This window comes from Rhodnius prolixus, unplaced genomic scaffold, assembly GCF_049639745.1.
Source record: "Rhodnius prolixus isolate KJV_2025 unplaced genomic scaffold, Rpr scaffold_2, whole genome shotgun sequence".
Classification (NCBI taxonomy): domain Eukaryota; kingdom Metazoa; phylum Arthropoda; class Insecta; order Hemiptera; family Reduviidae; genus Rhodnius; species Rhodnius prolixus.
The window spans coordinates 35002810-35026950 of NW_027411592.1; the positions used below are offsets into that span (position 1 = coordinate 35002810).

General features: G+C 34.9%; 1 protein-coding gene across 2 annotated transcripts in view; it reads left to right on the forward strand.

The window, feature by feature from the left end:
- The window catches only part of LanB2 (laminin subunit gamma-1), a 329357-nt gene that overhangs the window by 262733 nt on the left and 42483 nt on the right, over positions 1-24141 (forward strand). The gene's annotated exons all lie outside the window — the stretch shown is intronic.

Sequence of the window (24141 nt, forward strand, 5' to 3'; positions counted from 1 at the left end):
ACATTTGGCAAATAAAACCGTTTATACAATTTTCATTTTTTCAGTTAGAACTAAAATTATTACTTAAAAATTAGATTTAGATTTTAAAAGCGGGACAGAACCCATGCCCTACGACACCTCAGCCACAAGAGATGAAACTTTCCCTTCTAAAAAGGTTGAGGACTATCCCTACTAGTTCCTTCTGCGCTACAATCTCCTTTGGCCCCAAAGTTCCAAAGTTATAGTAGCGCAGTCTCTCGATTGCTACACAATCGAATAACAGGTGAGAGGCCGTTTCCTCCTCTTCCTGGCACAATCTGCATAACGGTTCCTAGCTGATAAGCCCTATCTTGTGCAGGTCTGTACCTGCTGTGCCCTGTGAATGGGCGTGTAATCAGAGTGATCTGATTTCTGCCCAAGCACAGGGTCTCTTTGGTTCTTTGTTTACACAGCAAGGGCATAACACTCTTGTTTGACCCCGGGAAGCATCATCTAGTTCTTTTCATGTTCTCTCCAGGTCCAATCTCTGAGAGCCACACGAACTTCAGTGCAGCTTGACTGTCCGAAAAAATGCAAATCTCCCTATATCTAAGATTCATTCGCAGATTTTCCTCAGCGCAAGTTTTAATAGCAAACTCCTCGGCCTTAAAGACGATGGCAAATCTCCCAAGAGCTCACTCAATGAGTACCTTAGGTTTGGCCCCATACACTACAGCTCCGGTCCCCTAGGCTATCTTAGAGCCATCCGTGAACCACATGACTCCCTTCCGGCACTGGTCTGTCCATAATTAGACAAAATAATTAATAATTAGACTTATTCTGTACATTCTTTAACTAGTGTACACCAGCTGCAGGGATGAGCAGATTGTTTGGATGGTTTCAGGCATTGTCTAGTACCTTGGTAGTCCCCCTTAGGGATTCAAAATTTATGTAAACGCACAGGAAATTTATGTTAGTTCAAAATTAATTAATAAAATAATAATGGCTCCTTCCCATCTACGTAATAAATTTGGTATTAGATTTAGTTATGTGCAATAAAATACGAATCACCTGCATATCCAATATATTACCGAAATAATTACACCTTTTTTTCTATAGAATTTAATTTGATGAGCCACTTACCAGAAATCTAAGCGGCGGTCGTTATGGAATTGGAACAACAACAACTTCAGGCGTTATTGTGACCAATCCTTTCCGCTCTGCCTTATCAATCAGTCCAGAGGACCAGGAATGCCGCAGTATAATCCATTTCTCCCTTTTTCCCATTTTGAAGCATCATATTTTTTATTTTTAACAATCAAGGTGTTAACAAATGGATTATAATAATTTATTAATCATAAAAGTTTAAATAAATTGCATTCATTCCAAACTGTTAAGCTACCCAAGAGAGTATTTCTTGCCTTTTGTTGTGAGACGTCTGTAGCGAAACTTCTTTCTTCATTCTGCGCTTCAACACATTAGTTGGCCTTTGCTTCAAGGAAGGTATATTTTGTCAACAAAAATTTTTAATGGCAATTATATGTATTTTAACAGTTTATTATTACTATTAATATCTTTTAGATTTTTTGTAACAATTACATTTTAAAAAATAACGTTACATATTTTAACCCATTTTATGATCATGTTTACGATGTTAAATACTAAAAATAGAACGTTTTGATTCGATAATACTATTATTGGTTATTAAAGTAAAGGTCAGGTCATCTGCGAGCGTTAGTACAGATCAGGAAAGGACGCACTTCCTTATCTGGAGTTGGTAAGAATGTCGTTCTTCCCTTGTTCAGAGGCCACCGCTCTGGACAACCAGAGCCACCAGAGCGCACAACGTGGGAAAGGCAACTTGGGCTACTGCCCCTCACCTTCAAGTTCTTGCCACTTCTTCCTGTTTCTTAACTCTACGGAATAAAGATTCAATGTTCTACTTCTTCTATTTAAAGCCAATAAAAAAGCTAATAATGCGTTGGTTGTATACCTAAACTGCACACATAAACTTTAGCTCCTTTACATGGAAATAAGTTATGCTTTCGTCTGTTAAAGGATGTTTTAAAGTCCACTATCACTTTTTCTGAGTGTAGTTTTTAGAAAATCTATTAAATTACATACCTATATTTAAAAAATTAGGAAAAATTATTTTTATAATTGCGCAACTCCTTTAAGTAAGCCTTTCGACATTCATCGCCTCTTTGCTTAAATGAAGGACATTGCACGCTACTGCCACTATTTGATTTATAAGGACTATCTCTTATGAAGAGTTTACAGAAGGCGGTTAATGGCTATTTCTCCAGTAGAACAAGGTAGGTCAGCATTCGGATTTACCGGATACGGTTCAAATGTTGGGCTATCCCTTGTTGTTCTATTCGGGGCACATAGTGAGTAATTAACTGTCCAATATTACGTAATATCAGAATGGGGTCCACAAACTTGGGAGAGTTGTTGGGCGAAGCAGAGAGCTTTATCTCCCGTCGGATTTAGCCTTTGGCCCGTCTGTGTTTTAAAAAGTATAAGAGGAATTATGTATTTTGAACTTTTTTTTTTTTGTAGGAGACCGGAATGAATTGTGCTGTACTGAGAGAGTGTATATATTTGGAGCATTGGTCGTTGTAGTAACTAATGTGATTCGTTAGTCAATTGTCTAGTTATTCGATTGAAAGTTCTTTTATCAGTTGGGCAACTAGTACGATGCCATCGGGCTCTCGCTCGTCGTTTCAAGGTGATGTATGTCCTGATGTTGAGAGCAAGGTTGTAAGTTACAGATGTCGTTCGGTGTTGATTGGTAGTAGCTCTGTGTAGGCTTAGCTGTGTAGCTTTAGTTAATAGCTCAACGTTAGATGTCTTCAGTGTAACGTTATTTGGGTTGTTATTACGGAAGAAGTCCCAGTCAATAGAGTCGATTGTGAGAGTATATCGACAATGTAGCAGTTTGGGATGAATGTCGACTGTTAGGATGATAGAGCTATGATCGGAGGATAGGACATCAAGAGTAAAGGTATCAGTAGATAAGGCGCTTAATCTTGAGCATAAGAGGAAATCAAGGAGTTGGCCAGTTAGTAGGCCAGGAAGGCGATAAGAAGGATCTAATGTTGAATCAAAACTGTTTATAAGTGAAACAAATTTGGTTGTATTAGTTGCCAGGTTTAATCCTTTAAATTGTGGAAGATAGTAGTAATTAGGAATGTGAGTTCTGGATCATCCCAATTGTATTCTGAACTCTAAATTATTATCATCAACTATTCATCAGATCTAAAACTGTATTTAGATGGTTCACTAATAACATCAAAGAAGCCGACAGACTTATGCGTGCTGGTGGTCCTCTTAAGAAATCTATTTTTAGTCACCGATCCATCTAGAGAGCTCATTTGAAATAGAATAAATAAATACCGTTATTTTATTATTTCTACTCTTTTCACTTTGGTTTTATTTGCGATTGTTAAAGCAGTCTTCGTCTACAATCTACATGTAGTTAGTTACTGTACTTCGTGACATCTGGCACGCCTCATTAACTTTTACGACTGTTTCACCGGCTACTTGATCAAGGCACCTTTCTTATCCACTTATAGGAGGTTGGATTTTAATATAAGAAAAGCAACTAAATTATCAGAAAATAATTATAAATCTACGATATGTTATATATTAAATTTATTTATTAATTACTTACAGACATAAAATACTCCTTTATCTCAACTAGTTTGAATAATTTATGTTGAGGAGGAGGGCTACCTTTGCAAAGATTATCCTTTCAAACATAATTCCTGCTACAATAAAACAGCAATTAATTACATTCATCATGCATTAAATGCATTAAAGCGCACTTTTATCCCATTTTATTTACTTAATTCGTAGATAAATTTAAATACTTAATTTAACTATCCTTAAAACATGTTCCTTAAAACGCGGTTACTTTCTACATTATTTTTTTACTTTTATTTGCTAAAGCATAAGTTTTTAAATGTTTATTTCATTTGTTAAAAAAGGTTAAATTTTTAAAATTCCGTTCCAAGAACCAATGAGTGTAGACAATTTTTACTTCCACTTTTAAATCAGGTAATTGTAGGTACTTTCTTTCGGGGTCCACTACTCCCGAACCCGCGTTTTTTTGTGAATTAGTATTTTAGCGTAGTACTCAAATACAGAAAATCTCGAAGGGGTTCAATCTTGAACTCAGGTTCCAATGGGACTTGGCAATAATCTTTTAGGCAAAAATCATCTAACTAGAAGGCAGATTTTCAATTATTTCTCTTTTAGAAAACTGATCGAACAATTTTTTCTAAATCTAGTATGTTCGTTCAATGCAGTGGTTAGGTTAAGATGTTCTGTAGAGACATTTAAGTGTAATTCTTAGCCTTATTACCTGTTAAGGAATTCAATCTTATGTAATTAAACATAAATATAAACTCTTTTAGATATTTAAACTAAAACTCTATTTGCAAATAAAATTCTAAATTTGAATATCCAATAGCGAACATTGCCCGCTACCTTTGGCTTTACTTAGACCGAAGACTTTCTTGGAACCCCCACACTAGACTTAAAAGAACAGAACTAAACAGACGCTATCGACTACTTAAAAGACTCTTAGACGACAGATCAAAACTCTCTCTGGAAAACAAAAGACTAATTTATACTTCTATTTTGAAACTCATCTGGGCGTTTAGAATAGAGCTGTGGGGTTCAACCAAACGCTTCAATCTCCAAAGGATTCAATCGCTACAATCTAAAATACTTCGAACTATCGTAAACGCTCCATTTTATGTCTCCAATCTGACTATACACACTGACCTTAACATTCCTTTTGTCACCCAAGTTGCTAAAGCACGATACAGAAACTCCACTTCAGCCTGCAATCTCATATAAATCCTCTTGCTCAAAATCTTTCTTCTAGAACTCTTCCTGACAACCCGACAAGACGTCTTAAACGACAGTGGCCTCGTGATCTCCTCTCAAGTGAAGAGAGTGACTAACCATATAATGTTTTGGAGTGTTACCACAGGGTAACTTTTCCACTCATTTACTTCTACTGTTCACTGTTATCATTGTTACTTATAGCGCTAACGTGCTGATTGTAGCACAATAAAAGAGAGAGAGAGAGAAAAAAAAAATTGAATTTAATCAGTTGATCGCAAATGAATGATGCTTTCTAGTGATTGTTTGCGAAAACAAATTAGTGTCAACATATTTTCTTACTATTACTTACGTCTATAAATAATTTACAACAGTAAATGAATCCGCAGTATTGTAAACCACTTTTGAGAAGAACTCGTCTATTGACGAAACTCCGTAGAATACAATATAAGCTCCTAGGAAGAGAAAATCCGAGGTCCAATAGCTGATTTCTATTCCGGGATCTCCGCATTGGAATCCAGTATACGCTGAACACTGAACTAATTATCCCTTTCCTAGGACAGTTATTGAGATCAGTTTTAGTGACGTACGGGTTTACAAGCTATAAAATTTTAGTAAGAACTGAATATTTTTTAGATTTAATGAGAATGTATAAGTTGGTACCTTAGAAATTGTAGTAAGGGAAAGAAGTTATGAGATTGTGCTATTATTTTTAACAATAATTTTAATTTCTTCAGCTTTAGATGACTTATTTATGTCTATAAAGATGTTTGTAAACGAAAACTATCGTAAAATTAATAACTCTTGCCTTTACATTTTATTTTAATAAACATTCAGTGTTGATACCATCTGTAAAAAAGTAAACCACTATTTCATGTTTGATATTTTATTGCTTGGGGATAAAGAAATAAATAAGAACACTCAATCTGCAAAACTAATATTGTGTAGGAAGTGAAGCTAACATTTCTTTTATATTCCTGCAACAAAATCATCTCAAACTAGTTGTGGTACGTACAGGCAGAGGGCATTAATTTAACCTTTATTTAGGGTCCCCAATTACAGGTGTGAATATTAACTCTTTACTTGGGCTTTATATTCACGCCTCTCATGAATAATTTATACATATCCTGGCCCTTTCTTTGACTAAAAAAACGAAGTGAGTAGAAGAGAACTAACATAAAGAAGAGTCATCAACTTAAAAAGGAAAAATGTGTTTTTACGAAGTGAAGCTAATAAGACAGAAAGAAGATTATGTCTTTGGTTTACTAAGATTTTCTCGAGGAAACTTATTGAACTTCTTGTACACATTGTTAGAATTAAAAAGAAGCGACATTTAGCCTAGTAATTGTTTCATACAATCTTCAACTTAACCTTTACAGTTAAAGTAGTGAATAAATATGTAATTCAATTGTCTTGGTTAGTATAATTCTATTTGGTTCTTGAAGCATTAATAAAAGGAGGTTCTAAGTTCTAAATACCCCCCCCCCCAAAATGCACTAATTCATAAATAATTGGTTTTGAAATTCCATTTACCTGCCTTAAATTCTCGAAGCGCCATCCCCAAAAAACAAATTTTCTTAAAGGCTACAACTAAATCTTCCAATAACAGCAATAAAGCCTTTCATTAGTTACTAACATAAAAATTTTCAAGTACAAAGTGTACATATTTCTTAATGAATAGATATAAACTTTTAACCACAAAAATTCTACTTTCTATATTTCTTTAACTACAACTTTGGAATTTATACGAGATATTGTGCAAACCTTTCTCTACAATTCGGCAAAGAATTCATTGAAATCTGAACAACATGAAGAGAGATATTGAGGTTTGAAATTTGAACGAAATGCAAAACCTCCAAAATTTAACCTTCTACATATATCTCATTAACTATAACACGGCAATTTATACCAATTATAGAGCTATCTTTTCTCTATAAATCGGTAAAGTATTCATTGATATTTGAGCAATGCGAGGAGAGATATTGAGGTTTGAAATTTGAACGAAATGCAAAACCTCCAAAATTTAACCTTCTACATATATCTCATTAACTATAACACGGCAATTTATACCAATTATAGAGCTATCTTTTCTCTATAAATCGGTAAAGTATTCATTGATATTTGAGCAATGCGAGGAGAGATATAAAGGTTTGAAATTTGAACGAAATGCAAAACCTCCAAAATTTAACCTTCTACATATATCTCATTAACTATAACACGGCAATTTATACCAATTATAGAGCTATCTTTTCTCTATAAATCGGTAAAGTATTCATTGATATTTGAGCAATGCGAGGAGAGATATTGAGGTTTGAAATTTGAACGAAATGCAAAACCTCCAAAATTTAACCTTCTACATATATCTCATTAACGTTGTTTAAAAAACAGGTAACAAGAAGAAGAACAAGAACATTTTCTGAAAATGCCGTTTTGGCCAATTTTCAGACTCGTATTTCTTGAAATCTATTAGATCTGAATTGTTGCAAAAAATTACAGTTATAAAGGAGGATTTGCCCTATATTATAAAGAAAATTTGGGAATTTTATCTTTTATAGAAAAAGAGAAATACGAGTATTTTGTAATCGTAAATTGTCAAATTGGGTATTTTTCAACGTTATGCTTTTTGGTGCAGTTTTTGTCAATCGACCGTTATACAACTCTAATATTCTAGTATTTTTACTAATTTACCTGACCTAGTATAATTTTACAGCATAACTTTACTATACCTCCTCCATCTTTTAATAATTCTTTACATCTAGATGTATCTCTTGCATTCTTTATTTCCCTATCTGTTTTCCCCTTCATCCTGAGTGGTACACACCAATGCCTGTCCATTTTTTGCAATAAAAAATGGTCATTAGAGAATATTTTGCCAGTTGCTATGTTCTCTTTTTATAGAAAATATGTTTTTTGTGACTAAATTTTAGAAGGACAGAAAACAACAGGTTCAGAATTCCAGGAAGACTTCTTCAATTGAACCAATTTCAATAAAAATGTTCAAAAGAAGAATTAGTCACAATATTGCCGAATAATTTTTTTTATTTATTTAGTTCCTATTAGTTTCAAATTAACGCACATTTTTACAGACACAATAATTACGTACAGATTATTTTAGAAATGGAAGAACATGAATTAATAAGGTGGTAAACAAAGAATGTTTTAAGATCTTCTATGTAATTTTCGATTTATATTGTTCAGCGATAGAGTTGAAAGTTTCGAATATTACAGTAATCTTGTATCGCTTATTTTACGGGGATTCCTTTTATTAGACATAAATGCCCTGTCTGTATAATCTTATATAAAGTTTATACTTACTTGTGTTTGTGCACAGCCAACATGTGTTCCTTTCTTTTATCGTCTTTAAATCCTGAAGAAATGACTGTTACCATAACCTTTTCTCTGCAATGTGAACAAGAAATGTATCATGAAAAAGGATTTGCATGGAGGTATTTCATTATGAAATGCATTCACTAATCATTAAGTGGTTCTAATCAATAATTGAATCGTTAGAGGAGATTTATTTAGGCAAGGGAAGTGCTCGAAACTATCAGGTTAATTGCCCTTAGATTTTCTCTTTCAACGAGCCACTGTCAAATGAAGGACTGTACTTCTTGTGAGAAGAACTTCCCAGCGGCCGGCCATGCATTCATTGGGCTCAGGACGCTGATTACCGTAGATTTTCTCGTCTTTTCGGCAGACAAAATGTTGGCTTTTAAGTTTCATTTATTTCAAAGAACTTTGCTCCTATGAGTAATGTGCTAATTCTGGTATTAATTTTTATCTCAATCCAGTTTTTCAGGACCGCACAGTCATTTGAATGGCGTATTTTTATTGGTTGAAACTAATTTCGTGGTTATTTCTGGGTATTGTGAACTCTACAGAGGAGGAAGTGCCTGTTTTTGTCAATCAATTTAATGTCGTGCCTTGCATCGTTTCCATTTTCTTTAAATTATTCTTATTACTAAGAAAGTTGTCTATATTAAAACGACAGAGTATGAGCTATAGAGGCTCCAAGGAAAAGAAAACCTAAGAGTGACACGTCTTAAATTGGTCCATCAGTTTGCTAGTCCTAAATGTAGGATTTTTCAGAATGTACCTTCTATTTCTCAATGCCACTTTCTTATTTTTTTTATTTTTATTTTTTAGTGGTATCAGTGTTTACACTATTAACCAATCAACAACTTGTATTTGTTTTTAGCAATAACTGGCTGGTAGGTTTTTAAATATTGTAATTTTTAATAAATTCTACCAAAGAAGATTACAAGTAGATATTATTTGAAAATATTATCTCCTCCAAATAGAGGGGAACAGGGCAATATCTTGTGATCTCATTAAAAAACTTTTCCCTTTCTTTTTTGTAATTAGGGCAAACCATAACTATATGTTCAAAATCCTCCGTCTCATTACATCTCCTACAAAGAGGAGAGTCCAATTTACCTATTCTAAACAAATATGACTTACAAATACCATGGTTTGCTCGCATTCTATTTATTACGGTAACAATTCTTTTGCCAAAATAACCATCTTTAAACCATACTTTATGGTTAGCCTGTGGTACCGTGGTTTTGTAAAATAAGCTCTTATTCGAATTTTTCTTATTTAATGGCCTAAAGAGGTATCTATAAAATATTTATTATTTTGAGGCTTGTTTATACTTAAAGATTTCTGAAATAAGGTGCAATTGTCACACCGCTCCACAGTTTCGAAAATGTGCCTCAATAGTAACAAAACTGAATTCAATCTATGAGCTTTCGGTAAATTATCATTTTTGAAACATTCTGTACACCTACACGCTCTTGCATACATACGAGGTGTGTTCAAAAAGTAACGGGAATTTTCGTTTTTTGAAAAAAATATTTATTTATTCATCTACATTAATATTGTCGCCTTCAAAGTAGTCCCCTTCGCATACAATACACTTGTGCCAGCGCTTTTTCCAATCCTCGAAACACTTCTGAAACTCGATCTTTGTGATAGCTTTCAGCGATTCGCTTTTAATGTCATCTATGCTTGTAAAACGACGGCCTTTTAATGTTCTCTTTATGTTTGGAAATAGAAAAAAGTCACATGGAGCCATGTCTGGCGAATATGGAGGCTGGGGCATCGTTAAAGTTTTGTTTTTGGCCAAAAATTCACGAACAAGCAATGAAGTGTGAGCAGGTGCATTATCGTGGTGCAAAATCCATGAATTGTTTTGCCACAAATCCGGGCGTTTTTTTCGGATTGCTTCACGCAAACGGCGTTGAACTTGTAGGTAGTACTCCTTATTGATTGTTTGACCTTGTGGCAAGAATTCATGATGCACTATGCCATTAAAATCGAAGAACACAGTGAGCATAACCTTCACATTCGACCGCACTTGTCGAGCCTTTTTCAGTCTTGGCGATCCAGAATGCCTCCACTGGGACGATTGAGCCTTAGTTTCGACATCATATCCGTAAACCCATGTTTCGTCACCTGTTATAACACGTTTCAGTAGATCCGCATCGTTGTCGACTTCATTGAGTGACTCTTGAGCAACTTCCATTCTCCGCTGTTTTTGTTCGAAATTCAACAATTTTGGAACAAATTTTGCTGCCACACGTTTCATACCCAAAACATCCGAAAAAATTTCATGGCATGAGCCAATTGATATGGCAACATCATCAGCGACTTCTCTGATTGTGATTCGGCGATCGTTCATAACCATTTCTTTCACTTTTTTCACGTTTTCATCGGTTGTTGATGTGCTTGGACGTCCAGGTCGTTCGTCATCTTCAACGTTTTCGCGGCCATCTTGGAAACGCTTATACCACTCGTAAATCCTTGTTTTACTCATAGCAGACTCACCATATGCCTTTATTAACATTTCACACACTTTATTACACTTTATTTCATTTTTTACGCAAAATTTAATACAAATTCTTTGATCCATTTTTTTTAATAAACAAAAATCGCCAAGCTCGAAAAACACGTCTAACCTTAACGGCTGCCACTTAAGAAGTAAACAATGAATATTACTGAAAATTTTATCGTACTTCAGGGGCATGTGTACCAACATAATAAAAAAAAAAATTTACAATCAGACTCTCCAAACCCGCGAAATTTAAAAATTCCCGTTACTTTTTGAACACACCTCGTACAGACCATGATCTAAAAACTTTTTTGGCAATTTAGAAGTACTTAAATCTTCTAATTCTGTCTAAAAATTAAATGCTTCTCCTTACCAGAAGTTATAGTAGGTGAAAATTCAGCGTGGTATTAGGAAAAGCATTCTATTGTGTTTTGGAATAAGAGTAGCAGGGGAAGGATGCAAGTTGGAGTAGACGGGTGACGTTGTGAGGGCGGATAACAAGTAAGAGAAGGCGCCTGTACAGGCACAGATAGACAGGAAAACACGTGTAGAGCTGAGATACACCAAGATATAGGTGGTCAGGACGTGGTTGGAGGCGGGGACAACCTCTAGCAGGAAGACGGAGTTGGTTGGCTATGGTGACGTCATGTCGGCTAGCCTCTAGTTGTGTAGTACCCTGCAACACAATGCATAATAAATCTAAAGGCAGTGTCACATAGTTACTACCCATATGGAGACATAGTCCACTATTCTTGTACATGCTACGAAGTGCATTTAACTTTCTCAACAGTCCCCCTTCCTTGCTCTGTTTATATATATAGTATGGTTTCCATCTGAATGATATTGTATCCTTTAGTGTTTTCATAACAAGTGAAGGGGGACACGATCAAGTATAAATAAAGCGGTCCCAGACTCTTTAGAAATTCCGTCTCTTCCATTTGAAGGTAGCCAATAATAATCAGAACTGGATTTAAAATTAAATTACGGCTGATAGAAAATTTGAAAAACAAATTCAAAGCTGGAACTTGATGAGCAAGAATCTGCAACCGGTCAGGGTTAAAGTAAAAAACTGTAGAATAAATAGTACTTTTGAAACCAACTCTAAAGTAGAATTAAATCTTCTTAGCTCCAAATTATCAATTTACATAATCATTTGAAGATTGTAATGCAGCCAATAGTGTAAAATTGCAGCATTACTTCTACGAGTACCTAGATAATTGAGTCAATTTATGCAAATTAAAAAAGAAAAAAAAATGTTAATGAACATGAATTAAGGAATATGGCCATGAAAGAATTATGCCAAGTAAGTTCTTATTTTTTTCATTGAATTTTGCTTTGCAGTATAGCGAATAAATACGGCATAATCACGTAAAAGCACGTATCCCATTCACTCCTCAGTATTTGTGCGTAGCAAGAGCGTAACCAACTGCATTAGATTGGATGGTTAACTGTTAAATGAGCCATTCTGTTGTGCAGCTAAAGGAACGGCCATTTACTGTAGTAAATTCTTTTTAAAATTCTAATGTGACAATGTTTACTAAAAAGGGGTAACCGTCGGGATGTATGAAAGTAGTAAAACATTTTTACTGCACTAAACATTTAGATTTCAAATAACTACACAAACTTTACAGCCAAAATTACTTCTATTTCCTGGTAAACTGGAAATAAGTGCAGTAAGAGAGAGGTTAATGAAATAGAAATAAGTGCAGTTTTGTGGAAGATCCAGTTAACAGAATTGAAACTAATGCATAGATAGAGACTGTCGCCAGTTAGTTTAAAGGAAAAAAAGTGCATTTAGACAAATTTGTGAGACACACCAGATGTTACACATCTTTTCCATATAATATTAAATATTCCAATTATTTTGTTCGATTGGATTACATTCGTTATCAAGTATGATAAAGTTTGAACAAGCAGAAAAAGTTAATAATTGAACACCTACTGTTTTCAAATAGATCTCCATTACTTTTGAGTTGATAATTGCTAGCAATAATCAGATAAGGGTTGATGACCCCAATAAAAACGTAGGCCATGGTCAAGAATTACGTTACTTACATCATGACTCGTTAAATCTCGGCTTATTTCGAAGTCTTTCGTCATTTAATTTCTCTTTACAACTTCTTACTAGCAATAGTTATTTATTTAACTTGTGTGGAAAGTAGTAGCTCGTGCGTGCAAACCCGGCCTCGTGTGAGGAAAATTCTTTACACTCGAGTTAAATATTATATTTTTCCTGCAACCATTAGGGTTATTAACTAAAAAAAAAAACTAAACAGGAATCACTAGAATCCATTTTAAATTTCTATAAGGTAACACTATAACCTTTTTAACTGTTATAATTAAAAATATCTAATTATTTATTAAAATATTATTTTTATTTCTATATTTCTTTCAATTTTTATTTTATTTTTTTAATATTCGTTTTTTAATTATTTAGATAAAATAAATTTAAATAACTATATTTGCTCCTGCCGGTCGAATGCGTATACGTAAATTTTATATTATTTAATTGATTCGTTCATCTCTAAATCTTACGAGTATTTACAATTCTCATTGTTGGTGTAAACATTGTAATTTATAAAGATGGAACTTTCTAATCTTTTATTTTCATATTCAGTAGCGTCATCACATTCTTCTTTAGAAGAGGGCACCTTCTTTAACCCGAACTTTGACCCTCTTTTTTAGGTTTCTCTTGAACTTCCGTTTCTACGCGTCCATATTCTTGGTAACTGTAGCATCTGCTTCTTTATAAACACTTCTTCTTCACATTCTCCTTCTTCATCTTTTGTACGCCAACATGCTTCGGACGGCTTTCATCATGTATACGACTTGTTCCAGCCTCAAGGAACTTCACTTAGAACAGTGGTTGGAAAAGTAATCATAAATTCAACAAATGAAGCAAAGGTATTTTCGTGACGCATCTCACACCTTCTAACACCAGTCTGAGGAGGATATACTGACATCCTTTTGAACACTTACGTATTCCCTTCTTTGCTTAACCGATCGCTCAGTAACTCATATTTGATCATTTATTCTTATAGTTGGTTTTCTTTTAACACTAGCCAATCAAAAGGAAAATATCCCTTGGCCGCGTTGTCACGCACGAAAGTATTTTTGAATGTTTGTTTTTTAAAATCACACCAGCTGACTTAATGTCACTAAACTTGGCGGGCCCATTTAATTTACTTCCTACTGCACACAAAAATTTAATTGCATTACTTCAACCACTGAGCCAGTCTTTAGTATCGCAAGTCTCTCCCAACAAATTACGCGCACAAGTTTGGGTTAATTTTATTGGGCACACCTAGAATTATCTCTGCATGTTGGTTTGGCTTTTTACAAACTTTGGGCATGACTTGCTGATGTTTAAGGGCTACAAATAATTGGATAGTACTTACCGAATTATCTCCTTATTAATCGTTTCTTCAGCCCTTTGCTTACTTCACCTTTGCCATGCAAAATATTGCATATCCACTTTTTCTGTCTGTCTATGACTGCGCCGTGAGCAGGTAACTTGAACCCTGAACCTCCCTGTCAATCTCTTCTTACTCCTGATTAGTAGCCAACGGAAGCTCTTAAATAACTAAATACTCCTGACTCACAAATCTTAACTGGACCTGAATTAGATAATTAGATTAAATTAGATAATAGATGGGACGGGACCTAGCCCCACGGCACCGCAGCCACAGAAAACTTATTGTGCCAGCCCCTTCTTAGTTCTAGTAGGCGAACCCTCCCCTCCTAAAGAGGTTGAGGACTTTCCCTACTAGTTCTTTTTGCGCTACTATCTCCTTCGGCCTCACCGTTCCAAAGGCAACGCAATCGAACAGCAGGTGAGAGGCCGTTTCCTCCTCTTCCTGACATAATCTGCACAATGGTTCCGAGCTAATAAGCCCCACCTTGTGCAGATGCTTCCTGAACCTACCGTGCCCCTTGAATAGGCCTGTAATCAGAGTTATCTGATTTCTACCCAACACAGGGTATCTTTGGTTCTTTGCTTACACAGCCAAGGCATCATAGTCTTGCTGTGTTTAACCCCAGGACACATCACCCAGTTCAGCTCAGATGGCCACAAAACTAATTCTCTAGCGACTCACTCATTAGCTATTCTCTCTCAACTAAAGACATTTTTCTCTGTCTTCGCAAAACTTAGTTTCACGGGTTACTAAATAATTTTAACAATCTCAAATAACCTTTTTGTCTTCTTCTTTCTTGATATGATATTACCGCTCGTGGAGCACCATTACTCCATAACTCTTTTTATTCACATAAATATTATTTGTAATCGTAGCCAAACACATGTTCATTACATTTATTTTATTCTGGAAATTTTGAGCTCGCGTTGCGTGAAGTACATTAAAGTTAAGAGTTGTTAATTGTGCTAGAAGTATCACTAGGTCATATTTCGGAGAATATCTAGGTTGAAATCTTAAAATCTAAACTCTAAATTTTCGTTAAAATATTTCTAACAGCAGAAGGATACTCATTCCATTTACTTCTAAAAACTGGAATTCCAGCCTCAATATTTTGCTTAAGATTCAGTTAAAAAGATATCTTATTTATTGATGGCAGACTGTCAACTACCACCAAAGAGTTCGTCTTAACACATCTCATTCATTCATTTATTGTTGTGTTCTTTGTGAGTTTATAGAGGTATTTCATTTTATCAGATTCAAAGGTGATTCTTTCACTTTTCACTTGATTATCTGATTAGTTCACCTTTTACTTTTCATAAATCAGGCGCGTTCATCTCTTTTCCGGAAAGAAAGACTGACTGAAAGTAGAGATCTTTATCGTACGAAATTGATCATCTTTAAATGTTCTTCATAATTCTCAGCTTCCACAAAATGTCTTTGATATAATTTGGTATTTTCTCAGTATCTGTGATTTTTGTAGGAATTCTGCCTCGGAAATTTTAAGAAGCTACATTTTAAGTCACACCATGTTCAGGAAATAAATACTTTCATGCATGGAAAATAAAACCGAACGTATACAAAACAAAAAATTATTAATTATATCTAAGCATAGGACTATAAGCTTTATAAATGTAATTGATGACGTGTCTGTTAGGTATTTCAATGTACAGTTGACAGCAATTTACATTTACCTTATATCAACTTTATTGATTGATCAATCAAAAAAATGCTGTAAGAGAACTCTTTCCACTATTGACTTGAGATTCAAGTCTAGCAATCAAATTATTAATAGGATGAAAAATTAATGCCAGTTTCAGTCATTATAAACTTTTATTCTGCCGAGCTTTCTACCTAGGGACTAGGTCATCTTCAGGGCTAATTTACAATATACTGTTTTACATCATTAGAGAGTTGGTGTGTCTTCTGTCTTGTCTGTTCATGGACCCAGTCCATGATGTAAAGCAGTATATTGTAAATTAGCCCTGAAGATGACCTAGTCCCTAGGTCAAAAGCTCGGCAGAATAAAGTTTATAATGACTGACACTGGCATTAATTTTTCATCCTATTGAAACTATGAATCAGTCACCAAAAATAATGAACAGTAAACAAATTATTAGAATAAAAAAACTTGCTATTCCTTGATTTTTGAGAAGCTACAAAAATCTTAAAACAAGTTCCTTAAATTAGGTCTAGGTGCCCCAACATATATTTCATGGTAATCTAGACTTTGACTATTCTAGAATCTGAGAAATAAGGAAAAGATTCATGATTTTGCAGCGACAGGCGATGAACTTATAAAACACTATTTAAGTTAGAGTTTAGAGCAAGATTCTTTGTCCAATTTTTATTTGCAAGTGCAGGTGCTTTGTTTTAAAGTTACAGATTATGTTAGTAAAAGTAAGTAAAGTGATGTAATTGCCTAGTTTTTCAGGTGAGCTGTACTTCTAACTACCAAATCAAGCGTCGTGGACGGAAGCGACTAGTAATCATACTTTACTGTTAATTGCTCATATTTACCATTAAATAAAATCCGAGGTCCTCAACGGGAATGGTAAGCTAAAGTTTGCCTATGGGTACGCTAATTCCAAGTAGTTCCACAAATAAACTGAACTATGTGAGCAAAGGGCGGTGTAGTATTGATTGTTATTTGTGTTGTTAGGCTGGGATACTTCTAGGGCCTCCAAGATCTCTTAAGAAGTTGCTAGTCCTAATATTCCGTGTAGAGATGAGATAGTGAGAACTGGGAAACAACATTCAACAGTAAATCAGGACCTTCAGATTGATTGGAATTCAAACCAGCACAGAAGTCACAAAAGCCCCCACTAACCTGTCGAACCTTTTTAACGATTTATTACTGGTCAGTAGTAGAGGACATAGGTATTTTAAGTACTCAGGGCTTACCTGTGAACTTCGAGCACTATAATAAGGAGAAAATTCCTTGTACTGTCCAGATCAAAATATGGGTAAATCAATTTTTGTTTTTCGGAAAAGTTGTTTTATTTTCAAGATCTTTATTTTAATTTAATTATCGGGGAATATATTAGAAATAGAAAGTACTTAATTACCATATTTGAAGAGTAACCTTTGCATCTGTCAATGGTCGTGGGCAACTTTGTATCTGACGTTGTCATGAAGGCGCGCTCCTTGTTGCAAGTATTTCCTTACAAGGACCGGTTTCCACTGTTTACTGCATGCTGAACATCTCTTGTAACATACCTCTGTACTTGTGAGTGACTCTTCCAACTTCTCGTACGATTTAAGTGGTGCTGTCTACTATTTCATAAAACACTATTTAATTTTGTTTTTCCACTTTAAACCAGAACATAGTTTTAGCGACTGATTCATTAAACCAAAGGAAAGAAAGGTTATTGCCAATTTCAGTCGTAATTTTTAAATTATTTCTTGCCAATCTTTCGACCTAGGAACTAGATCATCTTCAGGGCTTATGCTTATAGACAATTATAATAATTTTTTACAATTTTTAACATCTAAGGTTGGTAAGTCTTCTGCCCGAACAATGATTCTATTTACTATCCCATTCTTCGGGCTCACTCGTTTTTTAATAACTGTGAGTGAATTTAACTTTTTCTATTAGTCTTTTTCATTACACATTTGCAAAACAGTACCACACATCCACCAAACCAAAATCCAACTCCTAACTTCTTCTTAGGGTTGACCTCTCTCACCACTAGGAATTGTCGGCATCTCTTTGATACTTACAACTTATGCCTCAGAAGAATACAATCGGAGGTTTTCAAAACAGACATGAACTTTCCAATTCGTTATTCAACGGAACAGAAACAACATTGCGAATATTATCTCGCCGGAGATTGCGTCCATTATTAATAATACAACAGTGTTCCTGTTTTTTCTCGAAGCCTCTGGAATGTATGGCCGAATAGATTATGGGAAAGTTGAGGTCTGTTGTGGGTAATTTCGCTTGATATTCTCTTGAAGAGCACTGCCATCACATAAGCCATTAAATAAATTCAGTATAAACTATTCAATTGCATTCCGTTTTCCTCTACAATCTCCACTTTAGTTGTTATTTTCAGTATATTTGAATTCAGACTTTCAAATAGAAATTGCAACGCTTTTATTTGTTTTTTTACATTAGTTAATAGAAACAAATGCAGAACTTTGATCTGTTTTAGCCCTACAAATAATCAAAATGTTCATTAGCTACTCAACATAAAAATTAATTTAGTGTTGTACCCCGAACCACAAAAACCATAAGCAACACTACAAATATTGATACTTTTCAAGTTACATTACAGGACTTACAAACTTGGCCTTGAATTGTTAAAAATTTATTATCCTAACGACTATTAAGTACAAAACTTGAAATAAATTTAAGTATAGTTACCTAGGAACAAACCAAATTTTTAATCCTGTGTTTTAAAAATTATGAATAATATTTCTTAAATATCTACTAAATCTAAATACATAGTCTTCACACTCAAACGTCAAACTCCACCACCTGTCTTCTTACATCATACACCTATCCCACCAGCCGACCATGTGCGGTACCTTGGAATGTACCTAGACAAGAGACTTACCTGGAACCCCCATAAGAGACTTAAACGTACCGAACTAAACAAACGATACAAACTTCTAGCCAGACTACTCGACAAACGACGACTCTATACAGCTCTTCTCACACCAATATGGACTTACGGACTCGAACTTTACGGAACAGCTAAAAAATCAAACATCAATAGACTGCAAACCCTCCAATCTAAAATTCTCCGCCACATAGTAGACGCTCCATTCTATGTTAGTAACCACACAATCCATACAGATCTCCAAATTCCACTCATCTCTGAACTTGCCAAAATCCGATATAAAAATTTTCATCAAAATCTCTCATTTCATCCCAACCCTTTAGCTGCAAACCTGTCTTCAACTACGCTACCCTCCAATCCTCGAAGACGGCTGAGGCGCCGTTGACCCCGTGACCAACTGGGCGACTAATGGCGGCCATCACTGGATGGCCGTCATTCACGTCTGCCACGCTATTCACATACACTTATCGCATTTACCTATTGTACCCTGTAGGTACAGGTGTAAATTTCATTAAAAGGATAAAAAAAAAATCTTACTATTATTATAAACTTGTTTTCATAATAAAGCTTATTGCAATAATCTTTCTTTCTTTTAGATCAATGAATCTGTCACCACAAATGATGAACAATATTCTACAATAATTATCTATGCTGAGTGCTATATTTGTATAGCATATATCTTCTTCATGTGAATATATCGTCTTCATTCACTTTTATGAACTATTATTGATGCCATTGGGCTAAATTATTATTATTATTATTTTTTAATTTCATCCAAACTAAATATAGATTAATGCTAAATATAGAGTAATGTTCTAATATAGATTATTATGAAACTTTTACGCAACTTAAATATAAAATAAAAAAGGCAATATTTTTACCTAAAATGATTTTCCCCATAAATTGGCAAAAGTTTTAATATGAATTCGTTGCAGATCCCTTTGTAAAAAAATGAAAATTTTAGATTTACTTTTAAAATTTATTGAATGCGTGTCAGTAGGATAATATGATTGTCAGATATCTCTTTGGTAAATAAAGAACGGCGTTAAGATTAAAGCAGTTCAAAACATGTTTGTTCGCGCATGTTACTACTACCTGTTCTTCTTATATCTTATTTGCATACAAATCGCCACCGCACTGCATATCGGGCGTGTGTGTGATGTTCTAAAGCCGGTCCATTAGAATGTGCAACTTCCACTTTGCTAGTTGTCATTTTTAACACGATCGCGCATTATCACACATTCAATCATCTAACTCACATAGGACACTTGAATACAATTCATTATATATTTTACTCAGGTGAAAAGAAAACAAAAAAAATACAAATAAAATAACTGATGGTTATTGTTAATGTTTTGGTTGTTAACAGTTAAATCGTGTTAACCTGTTCGTATCTAATTTTAACAGTTAGATTGTGTTATCCTGTTTGAATCTAATTTTAACCTTAGACGAATGAAGAGATGTGACTGAAATAAAATTAAATGTGGCGACAGTGTTGCCAGGAGTGTTCACAGACCTTTTGCCAGGGATTCACCACTTATAGAAAGAACATTTCTTTCATAAACAATTACTTAATTATTACGTAATTCATTCTTGCTTACGAATTTCTTCCAGCTTTCAATTTGGTACCATTGCACTTTCAATTTTTGTGTGATTCTAGTTTTTTAAGGAAATTCGTTAAAGATTATATCTGAAAGTGTTAGGCCTTTTATATATTAAAATTTTTATTTTAATGTGTGGCTTAAGGTTTAATTTTAAAGACAATTTTTCAAACGGATGTACAGAATTTTTTTTTTACTTTTTGAAACTTTCTCGAAGTTCCGGCCATTTTTTTATTCATTCCTTCATTACGTTCTCGTCAGTTTGTTGATTTTATCCGTCTTTGCACGCATGTACGAGGGTCGTTTGAAAAGTCCGTGCAAAGTCAGAGAGATAGCACCACTGGCGCGTATCGAGGTTATGTTTAGTTAGTAGCATCTCTTGGAAGAACACACACCAAAGCCAGATCGGTCTATTTCTTTGTGTTTGGCATTCGTTTGAATCGAGGAAGTCGAGTGATTTTCAAAAAATGGACGAAAAAGAATTTCGTGTGTTGATTAAACACTACTTTATGAAAGGTAAAACGCCTCAGGAGACTAAAGAGAAGCTTGATAAACATTATGGTGACTCTGCACCTTCGATTAGAACAGTTTATAAGTGGTTTCAAAATTTTCGGAGTGGCCATATGGGCACAAGTGACGCTGAACGTTCTGGACGCTCTGTTGAGGTTACTACTCCAGAAATCATTGATAAAATCCATGATATGGTGATGGATGACAGAAGAGTGAAGGTGCGTGAGATTGCTAGTGCTGTGGGCATCTCGAATGAACGGGTACGGATTTTGCATCAACATTTGGACATGACAAAGCTATCCGCAAGATGGGTGCCGCGATTGCTCACGCTTGACCAAAAACGAAATCGTGTGAAGTGTTGCAAGGACGGTTTGCAGCTGTTCCAGAAGAATCCGCAGGACTTTAAGCGTCGTTTCGTCACTGTGGATGAAACATGGATACATCACTACACTCCTGAGACCAAAGAACAATCTAAACAATGGGTTACCAAGGGGGAATCTGCGCCAAAAAAGGCGAAGACCGTTCCTTCGGCCGGAAAGATTATGGCGACTGTCTTTTGGGATTCGCAAGGAATAATCCTCATCGACTATCTGGAAAAGGGTAAAACTATTACAGGTGCATATTATTCATCGTTATTGGACCGTTTGAAAACCGAGCTGCTAGAAAAACGCCCACGATTGGCCCACAAAAAAGTCCTTTTCCGTCACGAAAACGCACCAGCTCACACCTCAGCAGTTGTGGTCGCAAAATTAATGGAAATAGGGTTCCAACTCGTTTCACATCTCCCCTTTCTCCAGACTTGGCTCCCTCGGACTACTATTTGTTCCCCAATATGAAGAAATGGCTGGCGGGAAAAAGATTTTATTCAAACGAGGAGGTGATTGCAGAAACGAATGGCTATTTTTCAGACTTGGACAAATCCTATTATTCGGAAGGGATCAACAAACTAGAGCAGCGTTGGACGAAGTGTATAAGCCTAAAAGGAGACTATGTTGAAAAATAAAAAAGGTTTACCCCAAAAAATTAAGTAGTTTTTATTTTTGCACGGACTTTTCAAACGACCCTCGTATTTTTACAGCACCGCGGGCCATCTTTGTATAATTTTCTTTTAAATACAATAATTTACTGAGAAAAAATGGTTCTAGGTAATTCCTATGAGATAGATGAGGTAGATTTTTAAAAAAATTATTGAAAAAGTTTTCAAATAATAATAAGTTTAGTAAACAGAACTCTAGTTAGCACCAATAATTTATCAAACACCATAAATGGTTGCTGAACCATAAGAAGCCGAGGTCGGTGACATAGGTATATAACTATATAATAAATCTGCCATTTTTTTTTTAAATTATTAATTTTAATAGTAATTGTGCAATAAATATTGTGGAAGCAATATTTCTTATAAATTCTCTAATAATCAGCATTTATTTACGTGCATAGCGTTTGCTACCGATGTTTCTCGCTTGAATATAACTTATTATTGCCTGCAGTTAACATTAAAAAAGTAGTTTTGGTTTTATTCGGTTTAATCATGAATATGAATTCAAAATCTGACTTATACCTAATCAAGACTTGAACAAAAAAATGGATAATGTGTGTTGGTATATGCATTTGTTATTTTATTTTTTAAATAATAACTTCATATTAATTATTTTGTTCATTAGTATTTTATTTAAAAACCTGTGCATGAATAATTTAATACTTCCTATTACAATCAAAATTAGATGGGTGCTACACTTTACTGGACAAATATTTTGTGTATGAAAATGGCCAGCATAAGGTTCTGTGACATCTAATAAATTCTAAACAGTAATAATGAAAATTTAATACAGTAAAATTACTTAAATGATATCAATGAAGTATTGATGAAATGTTGGGTACTTGCTGATTTTTGTATCTTTTGTCGCTTAATCAACTCTCATACTTAACTTTTTAAACTCAAACTTTTTGTTATGGAGATACATTATTAGATAATAAATGTGTATTAGAATAAAATTTACAGTTAAGTACTGCTCGAATGGTACATTTAATTGGATAGAATTATATATTGTATAATTTATACAACTTTTATATCGAGAGTGTCTTGTTGTGTGACAACTATAGTTTGTATATTACAACAATAAGCACAGCATACAGTGCGTGTGTCATGCACCCAAAAGTACCATGACCAATCTAAAAAAATAAAGCCGAAGGGGGTCTTAAGTTTTACTGCCTAAGAGGTAAAGTCAGGTCAACAAAAGTGTAAAACAGTGTCGGCGCCGTAAAACGAAGCTTTCAGAAACCTCAATGTAAAACCTTCTAAATTTTTTTTTTTTTTAACCTTTTTAATTTGCCTCTAGGTTAGAGGAGCGTCGAGTGTGTATATACATAAAGAAAGAGTAATAAAATGCAAGAGTTTGTGAGTCATTTCTTTCTACCTGATCACACAGCTAACTTACCATTTCATTTCTCCAAAAAAAGTTTCTGGAATTTATATTTAGATATATTTTTGTTTATTCATTTCTGTGGTTCGGTGGTTGGCCAGTGTTAATACTCTGGAAAAGCTGTGGTGTCATTATTACTCAAATGTAGCTGTTAGTTTTGTATTTTACAAAAGCTAGCTAATAGCTTTGAAACTATAGTTTCGAATCGAATTATATGCTGCATTAACTTTTTCAAAATTACTGTAATGGTCTCAAATTTAGAAATTGAAACGAAATGGCCATCTAAGAGGAAGCTATTTAAAGAGCTAGGTTCCAGTAGGTTTTAGGTTAGATGCATAGACCACGAAGCCAAGTCCGGTGGGACCTAAGACGACTATTCTGGCTTCCTTGGTTTACTGGATGTCAAGACTCCATAAGATGACTGAGAATAAGTAACCTAGAGATGGCAGAAAGTAGTTATCTCCATTTTGACAAGTTTCTTTCCTAATTTGCGTGACTTAGATGATGTCTTGAAGGAGTAGAAGAGAACAGAATTAGGAGGGAACAGGTTCCAGTCTGGGATACTTGCTACCTAATTTACGATCGAAGTGGGAGGTATTCAGGAAAATCGTAGGCCATCCTGCAATAGGCGAAAACTTGCACTCGGTCCATTGCGAAGATCTTGCGTCTGTTCCGTTGACGCCTTCCACTCCACCTGCAGGCCTCTGAGCTGTTAAATTGCGAAGGTAGTTAAAATTCATCCCAATTGCACTAGCTGGCTAATGTAAACTGCACAACGCCAAACGGTCCCGCCGGTGTCTGGTCACTCGTACTTGGCCGGCTGGCCGTAGCGGTTAATCTAGCCTTCTTATAAGGCGCAATTAGGTCGAACAGTTGGGTCCCTGTGGAGAGTGTGACTGGCGGAGAAGAAACTTCTCTTCTTTTGTCAGGTTGCACAACAATCGTTAGTTTCCTAAAGAGGCTTCTGGCTACCGAGGAAGT